We start from the raw sequence: 9522 nt of genomic DNA, 5'->3' as shown, positions 1-9522 counted from the left end.
TGGATCAGACTAGGATCGATCCATCTAGCAAAGCAATCTCTTTCCAACAGCGGCCCCTCCCAGAGGCACTACCGTCAGAGGCGAGAACATTTGATGATTTGGCCCCGCTTCACTAGGCAAATTAATACTAAGGGCACCAGATTTCCAATGGATGTCAGCCAGGAATCTCCTCTGCTGGCTCAAAGGGGATTTAGCATTAATGGGGCCTCTAGAATCTCTGGTCTTCTCTGGGTGCATGGATGGAACGTGGAGGGCTTCGGAAGAGCTTTCTTATTTTGATGTTGTTGAATTTGAATGTTCAGTAATGTTCATTTGAGACTTCTCTCTATTGAACTCTTAGTTCACCTAGGTCCTAGGGCTTGGGACCAGCTTGGCCCCACAGCCCTATTCTGGCTCTGTGTAAGGCAGCATTGCATGTTTCTGGAAAGCTTATAGGTGAACGGGTCCAGAGGAGGACAACAAAAATGGTCCAAGGTCTGGAATCCATGCCCTACAAGGAGAGGCTTAGGGAGCTGGGGATGTTCAGTCTGGAGAAGTGAAGGTCAAGGGGGGACATGATAGCTATGTTTAAATATCTGAAGGGGACGTAATGTTGTAAGAGAGGGAGCAAGCTTTTTTCCTGCTACCTCAGAGACCTGTAGTAATGGATTTCCATGTGAAGGAAAAGAGATTCCACCTAACCATCAGGAAAAACTCGCTGACGGTCAGGGCTGTTCAACAGTGGAATTATTTCCCCGGAGAGTGGTGGAGTCTCCTTCTTTGGAGGTTTTTAAAGAGAGGTTGGATGGCCATCTGTCACGGGTGCTTTGATTGTGTGTTCCTGCATTGCAGGGGGTTGGACTTGATGGCCCTTGGGGGTCTCTTCCAACACTATGATTCTATGATTCTAAGCCCATGCTTTGAAAGCTGAAAATGATACAACCGATCCTGGCCAACTCCAAGTCTTGGGGAAAGGCCTTTCCATTTCTGAGCTCCCAACTGATCCAAAGGGGCAAGACTGTGCTATGTGGACCATGGGTCAGATCCAACTTCTTACATTCACTCTTTTTGTATGAAGGAGGCTGGGGCTGCTGAGAGGTGCTGGGGCTGCTGAGAGGTGAGAGTCAGTCAGTCTTTAGCTCAGTCTGTGGAACCAGCAGAGAGGAGTAGCAGTGGAGAAGAGGACTGGGCCAGGAAGAGCAGAGTGAGCTCAGGTTTTCGTTTTGGAGGGCTTTTCTCAAAGCCATATCTTTTTAAACAGTGTATTTTAACAGGGGTTAGCAGGGGTTATCTCTTTTTCTCCTTGTGAGCCTGCTGAGAGGTGGGGCTGCTGAGGCTGCTGAGAGGTGGGGCTTAACAGGGGTTATCTCTTTTTTCTCTTTGTCCTGGGGCTGCTGAGAGGTGAGTCAGTCTTTAGCTCAGTCTTTGGAACCAGCGGCATGCCCCTAACGGCGCATGCAGTTTTATTTTTTTTAAAACTAAATAAGGATATATCTTGAGGGATAGTAGGTACAGATAGCTCAAGGGGGGCACTGATTAAAAGTTTAATATTTAAATATCTAAACAAAATCAGATATGAAGGCAGGAAGCCAGCAGGGGGATGGAGGCTTTCCAGTGTTTTGCACTGAGTGTCACATGTATGACTATCTGCCACTGGGACAGAAGTTGTGGGTGTGCCCTCGCTGCAATGAGCTCCTGGCACTCAGGGAATGTGTGTGTTCTCTTGAAGCCAAGGTGGCAGACCTGGATAAGCTGAGAGAGGCAGAGAGGGCGAGAGATGAGGCTTTCAGGGACCTAACAGCTGGGTCCCACTCCCAAGGTGACATCTCTCCAGATGTCATGGAGAATGAAGGTCTTGAGGACGGAGGGTGCCAGTCTGAGGTGGGGGAAGATGCTCCCTTCAATGGGACCCCTTACTTAAGTGGTGATCAGATACCCTCTTGCACTGAGGATACCCCTCGGGGAGGTGGGGGGCTCCTCATAGTAGGTGATTAGATCATTAGGAATATAGAGAGTTGGGTTTGTGAGAGGCGTGATGACTGCATGGTGACTTGCCTGCCTGGTGCAAAGGTTGCAGATGTCACGCTTCGTCTAGATAGGCTTTTAGACAGTGCTGGGGTGGAGTCAGCAGTTGTAGTCCACATTGGCACCAACGACATTGGGTAATGTAGCCAGGAGGTTCTGGAAGCTAAATTTAGGCTGCTAGGTAACAGGTTGAAGTCCAGGACCTCCAAGGTGGCATTCTCAGAAATGCTACCAGTTCCACGTGCAGGGTGAGGTAGGTAAGCAGAGATACAGGGTCTCAATGCGTGGATGAGAAGGTGGTGTAAGGCAGAAGGTTTCAGATTTGTCAGGAACTGGGGAACCTTTTGGGACAAGACAGGTCTGTACAAAAAGGACGGGCTTCATCTTCACCAAAGAGGAACTAGGCTGCTAGTGCTCAACATTAAAAAGATGGCAGAACAGCTTTTAAACTGATCCCTGGGGGAAAGCCAACAGGAGCTGAGGTGACTTCGGTTCGGAATACAGTATCTATGGGGATGTAGGCAGAGGGGGAGGTTTTGCTAAATCAACCACACACAAGCAAGGAACATAGCAATGTGCATGTGATAAGGGATAGTGTCTACAAAAGACTTGAGGGCAAAGCACATAAATCCCAGGTTCGGGACAGAGACAGGGTATACAGGTGTCTCTATGCTAATAGTAGAAGCCTTCGACCTAAAATGGGGGAGCTGGAGTACAGAGTTTTGAAGAAGGACATTGATATAGTGGGCATTACAGAGACATGGTAGAATAAGAACCAGTGGGATGCTGTTATCCCAGGTTACAGACTCTACAGGAAGGATAGGACAGGGCACATTGGGGGTGGAGTTGCCCTTTACATCAAAGAGAGCATAGTGTCACATAAAATAGACAATGCAAGGGGAGCTTATTCCCCTACAGAATCACTGTGGATATCAATACCAGGTGTGAAGGATAGTTTAACATTAGGAATATATTACTATCCCCCTGACCAAAGTGCACAAGAGGATTCTGAGATGGAAAAAGAAATTAGAGAGGCCAACAAAAGCAAAAACGTAGTGGTAATGGGCGATTTTAACTATCCCTATATAAACTGGAAAAATGCATGTTCAGGTCATAGTAAGGAGAGAGCATTCCTGGATATGCTAAATGACTGTGGCTTAGAGCAGATGGTTGTGGAACCAACCAGGGGAGAGGTGATCCTAGATCTAATTCTATGTGGGACCCAGGACCTGGTGTGGAAAGTCAGTGTTGTTGAGCCGATAGGGAACAGCGACCACAATGCTGTCAGATTCAGTATCTCTGCATGTGAACAACTACTAATGTAGTTACATTCGCCTTCAGAAAGGGAAATTTTTCAAAGATGAGGGGGATAGTGCGCAGGAAGCTGAAAGGGAAAATCAAGAGAGTCAAAACTTTCCAAGATGCTTGGAGGTTATTTAAAAACACAGTAATCAAAGCTCAGCTGGAATGTGTTCTGCAGGTTAGGAAAGGCAGCACCCAGTCCAAAAGAAAGCCACCATGGTTAACAAGAGAGCTTGAGGAAATTATCAGAAAAAAGAAAATGTCTTTTAGAAAATGGAAGTCCAGTTTGACTGATGAAGAATATGAGAGGGAACACAAATGGTGGCAAAAGAGAAGCAAGTTAGCTGTAAGGGAGGCAAAAAAGGATTATGAGGAACGAGATGGTCATGGACATCAAGACCAGTAACAAACAAAGCCCTTCAAGGCATCAAAAAAGCAGGAAGCCAGCTAGGGAAGCCGGTAGGGCTAATAGATGACAAAGGAACAAAGGGTGTGCTAAAAGATGACAGGGAGATTGCAGAGAAGCTGAATGAATTCTTTGCATCTGTCTTCACCCAAGAGGAGGTGAGGAAAATTCCTGCACCTGAACCAAGCTTCTTAGGAGGCGAATCCGAGGAACTAGCGAAGATTGTGGTAGACAAGGAAGAAGTTCTGGCAGCCATTGATAAACTAAATGCTACCAAATCCCCTGGCCCAGATTGCATTCACCCAAGAGTTCTTAAAGAGCTCAAGCATGAAATTGCTGATCTTCTCACTTTAATATGCAACTTATCCCTGAAATCAGCCTCCATCCCTAAAGACGGGAAGATGGCCAATGTCACACCAATCTTTAAGAAAGGATCTTTAAGAAAGGAGGGACCCGGGAAATTACAGGCCAGTCAGACATCTGTTCTTGGTAAATTAGTAGAATTTATCATTAAAGATAAAATTATAAAACATGTAGAAAAGCAAGACCTGCTGAGGAAGAGTCAGCATGGCTTTTGCAGAGGCAAATCCTGTCTTACAAACTTACTAGAGTTCTTTGAGGGTGTAAACAGGCATGTGGATAAGGGGGAACCAGTGGACATTGTCTACTTGGATTTCCAAAAGGCTTTTGACAAAGTTCCTCACCAGAGACTATTGAGAAAACTCAGCAATCAAGAAATAAGAGGGGAAGTCCTCCTATGGATTAAAAACTGGTTAAGAAACAGGAAGCAAAAGGTGGGTGTAAATGGGAAATTCTCACAATGGAGAGATGTAAGGAGTGGTGTCCCCCAAGGATCCGTTTTGGGACCAGTGCTCTTTAACCTATTCATAAATGACCTGGAAGTAGGGGTGGGTAGCATGGTGGCCAAGTTTGCGGATGATACCAAATTATGCAGGGTGGCGAGAACCGCAAAGGATTGATAAATTACGTGAGTGGGCTAAGAAATGGCAAATGCAGTTCAATGTAGAAAAATGTAAGGTGATGCACACAGGGGCAAAAAATCCAAACTTCACATACATGCTACAGGGGTCAGTGCTATCAGTCACAGATCAGGAAAGGGATTGGGGCGTCTTAGTTGATAGTTCCATGGGAATGTCAACTCAATGCATGGTAGTGAAAACGGCAAACTCTATGCTGGGGATCATTAGGAAAGGAATTGAGAATAAAATTACAAAGATTGTCATATAAAGCAGTGGTGTAACCGCACTTGGAGTACTGTGTTCACTTCTGGTCGCCACATCTCAAAAAGGATATCGGATAGAAAAAGTGCAGAGAAGGGCAACAAGGATGATCGAGGGATTGGAGCACCGTCCTTATGAGGAGAGGCTGCAACGTTTGGGACTCTTTAGTTTGGAGAGGAGACATCTGAGGGGGGATATGATTGAAGTCTATAAAATTATGCATGGGATAGAAAATGTTGACAGAGAAATGTTTCTCTCTTTCTCACAATATTAGAACCAGGGGGCATACATTGAAAATGCTGGGGGGAAGAATAAGGACTAATAAAAGGAAACACTTCTTCACATAATGTGTGATTGGTGTTTGGAATATGCTGCCACAGGAGGTGGTGATGGCCACTAACCTGGATAGCTTTAAAAAGGGCTTGGACAGATTGATGGAGGAGAAGTTGGTCTATGGCTACCAATCTTGAACCTTTCAGCCCTGGCTGCCCACCTAGGTTGGGGAATTTCAGTTCCACGTTATCTCAGCTTGCCTGTGTGAAACTATGCTGTGTTTAAGTTGTTTGATTTCTTGTGGCGAGAAGGAGGTTTGCTACTGTGTTAAAACGATTATCACAGTTCTGAGTCTCTCAGAACTCGCATCGCCTGTATTCGACTATGACTGCCAGTACAATAAAGAACTGAGAACAGTTACTTTTGCCTGGACTTTACTAGTTCGTTACATTATGTGAGTTCTCCAGTTCTAAGTGTAACTTTTGACGTTTGAAGTACAAGGTTACCTGATTTCTCGCTGTGGTCTCGCACCCACAGATCCAGATAAGCTAGGATTCAGGGGTCCTTTCAACTTGGAATATGAGGTTATGACAGAGACCCCAATAGAGAGTCCTGTTCATCCTCCCCCTGACCTAACTCACCCAGAGGAGCCTGATTTGGAGCCGGATCCAGATCCAGAGCCCCTATCGTTGGTTGCACTGACTCGACCTCGTCTCAGCCGGAGTGTTACTTTCATGGGCTTGCAGGAGCAGGTTGAACAGGCAACTCTGATGGCAACCTGACGAACCCTGTCAACATGCTGTCTTCCTTTGAACAGGGAGCAATGTGACATGGGTGGAGGGGCTGCCATGGATCGTGAACCAGTGGCGATGCACATCACTACTCGCCGCCGGATGGATTACAAACCTGTCATGCGGATGGAGATCGAGGAGTTTGGACTATCTACCATACACAGTACAACCCGTGAATCTCTGGAGAGATACCTTGACCGGCATTTCGAGGAGACCATGGCTACAGAACACCTACAGAGTACCGGTGCCTGGCCCAAAACCTCTCAGATGGCACTTCGCCGCCGAGACTGGGATGCAACTGAATCCCCCCGTGGAGGAGCTCAAGCCCCATGGCCTGACGAAGAGGAGGACTGGGATCGGTTGGTGAATCTAGATGCTTTGCAATCTAGATGCTTTGCAATTGAGAGAGGAATATGACAAGGAACATGAAGCGTTATATCAGCAACTACAAAAAGACCGAGAACAGCAAGAACGCAAAGTGTTGCAGAGCACGGAGCAATCCAAACAAGAACTGCTCCAGGAGTTACAATAACTGCATGCCTTAAACCTTCAGCAATCCAGAGGTTCCGCAGCACAGAGCGCCGAACTCCTTCAGATTCAGCGCGGAACGTGCATGCTCTAGAGAAGGAACGCACTGAGCTGTGCCAGAAGGAGCACAACTTGGTGGCCATTGAAGCTCAGCGAAAGCATGCTATGGCGGCAGACCTCCAACAGGTATTGATGGCTCGGAACGCTGGAGTAGTGTGCAGAACACCAATGCGTAAGCCTGTCGGATCCAAGGGCTGCAGGACATGCGTCTCGTCCACTGCTGTCGGACGCCATCCCACCCAACAGCCACCACAAAGTCGCGATCCAGCCTATTCCGGACCAACGAAGGTAATCCTTTTCCTCCGGGTCCACAGCCTGTTCCGGATCAACAAGCTGCACCCCTTCTCTTTGGGTCCTCAGGATTGTGGGTTCACACATTCACACATCTCCAGCATAAGCTTCGGCGGGACGGGCTTCCAAGTTAATTCTATTTCATCTTACAGCTGGATGCTCACATGCGCGAATATGACGACATGTACGCTTCGAGAGGGGAGAAGGTCCAAGATATTGGATCAGTCCTGGACGGGGAGGCAACGGACTGGTATGTGGAGCTGTTTGAACTGAACACTGAGGAACTTTAACTCGGCTGCCAAATTTCTGCAAGGTTTATGCCTGGCGTGTCTCGAGGATTGTGATGCCTGTGACAACGCTTAAGAAAAAGCATTCAAAATGGTTCAGCAGGGTAACAAACCATTCACTGAATTTGCCCGCCAGCTCAGAGCCCCCCGCTAGCAAGATTCCTGACTGGCCTGACCAAATGAAAAGCGGAGTTTTTCTATGATGCTGTTGATCCGGAAACTCGGGTTGGGCAAAGTTATGAATCGTTACCCGCACGCTGGGCGGAGTGGATCGAAATTTCGGTAGCGCTATTGTGGTCAGGCTCAACCGCTCAAAAGGGTTCAGGGCCCCCAAACCAGCCACCCAGATGCCCTCCACCTCCAGCTTAAGAAAAAACCCTGTCCCCATCGCCACGCTCTATCTACCACGGAAACAGTTCATCCGACTGGCGGATAAGCTTAAATTTTGTCTGTACTCGTATGCGAGTCCGGGTCATATAGCTGCCACTTGCCCCAAGAAGTCTAAGCTATACAAGCGGGGCTCTCACGGAAGAAGGCCACGGCTAAGCTTGCAAGACTTGTAAGGTCCTAAGTCAAGCCAAGGCACATCCAAGGCTTTGACCGTTGAGGAACTTGATTTCCCTGAGGAGGAGGAAGAATCCACTGGAATAGGTTCTTCTACTGGCGTTCCTGAAACCATGGACCCCCCCCCCTCCTAAAGATGCGGTGAGTGATGGTGGTGCTCCCATTACCCTAATGATCACGCTTTCTTAATCAGCCCAAGAATACTTGTATTTTGCCTCGCGGCTCTTGTCGACTCAGGGTGTTCCTATTGCCTTATCAGGCCGCAAGTAACTGAGGAACTTGGATTACAATTATTTCCCCTATTCAAGCCTGTTCCGCTCACGCGAAATGGATGGCAGCCCATTGGGGGGGGAGGTCTGCCTCGCTTTAGTTCTGAACCCGTCCTCTTTGCAGGTTGAAGAGCATTGGGGAATGTCGAAGTTTCATTTTGGCCCTTGCAGCTTGCGGCACCCGACCGCATTCTTGGTATGTCTTGGTTAAAACTCATGATCCCACGATCCGATGGGTATCTCCGTGATTGTTCGCTTCTCTGACCCACCTTGCGGCGATCACATGCAACGAAGCGGTTTCACCCACCCCTGCTTTGGCTTCTGGTGTCACTTCAACGCCTGAACTCCCTGGGATGCCTAGGCAGTACTGGGATCTTTCCAAGGTTTTTGAGGAACGTGAATGTGACCAACTACCCCCCCCCCCATAGGGATACACGGACTGTAAAATCTGAATTGATCCCGGGGGCTAAGCTTCCAAAGGGCTGAGTCTATCTAATGAGTCCTACTGAGGAGACTGGAGTTGGTGGGCGCTTCTGGACAAAAAATCTGGCTCATGGTTTCATCCGGAAGGTAATTAGAAACACGTATGTCGCCACTGTTGTTTGTTAAAAAAAGATGGCTCTTTAAGATTATGCACTGATTACAGGGGACTGAATGCTGTGTCAGTATCCAATAAATACCCTTTGGTTACCGATCAAGGACCTTTTAGATGCATTAGGTTCTGGTCAGATCTTCACCAAGTTGGATTTTGAGAGAAGCTTATTACAGATTTCGGGAATTAAGTGAGGGATACTTAATATCTCACAGCCTTCAACACCAAGTTTGGACAGTTTTAATATCTCAGAATGCCCTTCGGGTTGCATGGGGCCCCCCCCGGCTTTCATGTCTTCTTTAATCAATGAAGTTTTACAGGACCTGCTGTTTAAGGGGGGTGGTGGTGTACTTGGATGATGTGTTGATTTACTCGTGTAACTAAGAGGAGCACGTAGATAAGCTTGGACTGTTTTGGTAGAATTCCCATAGGATAATTCCTTATTCATGCCTTCCATCAGGGCAAGTTGGATTTTCTGGGTTATCGTGTGTCAGTGGAGAGGGTTGGAAATGGATCCTGCTAAGGTGGAGCTCTGTTGTTACTTGGGCCCATCCCTAATACCCGCGAAAGAACCCCAATCGCTCTTAGGATTTGCGAACTTTTACCATGATTTCATTCCACAGTTTAAGCGCAAATGGCCTTGCCATTAACTGACTTTGTTGCATACTAAATGCAAGGGCCCACAGGCCGCTAAGCCGGGAGCTCCCCTTACTGGGACTGGATGCTTGCACAGCAGGTGTTTCAGCTGCTTAATCTGCTTTTACTTCTGAGCCAATTCTGATGCATCCCAACCCTACTCTGCAATTTGTAGTGCATGTGGATACTTCTGACAAAGCTCTGGGGGGGCGCACTACTACAGTGGGGTTTGGGGGGGGAATTGTCCCCTTGTGCCTATCTCTCCAAGACATTTTCCT

At 47.5% G+C, this 9522-nt stretch overlaps 1 protein-coding gene across 2 annotated transcripts in view; it reads right to left on the bottom strand.

Annotated features, from left to right (window-relative positions):
- Positions 1–9522, bottom strand: part of EMP2 (epithelial membrane protein 2) — a 102725-nt gene that overhangs the window by 58640 nt on the left and 34563 nt on the right. The window lies entirely within an intron of this gene.

Source organism: Sphaerodactylus townsendi, linkage group LG04 (assembly GCF_021028975.2).
Source record: "Sphaerodactylus townsendi isolate TG3544 linkage group LG04, MPM_Stown_v2.3, whole genome shotgun sequence".
Taxonomy (NCBI): Eukaryota; Metazoa; Chordata; class Lepidosauria; order Squamata; family Sphaerodactylidae; genus Sphaerodactylus; species Sphaerodactylus townsendi.
Note: the sequence above shows the minus strand (reverse complement) of the source record. Positions and strands in the feature narration are given on the sequence as shown.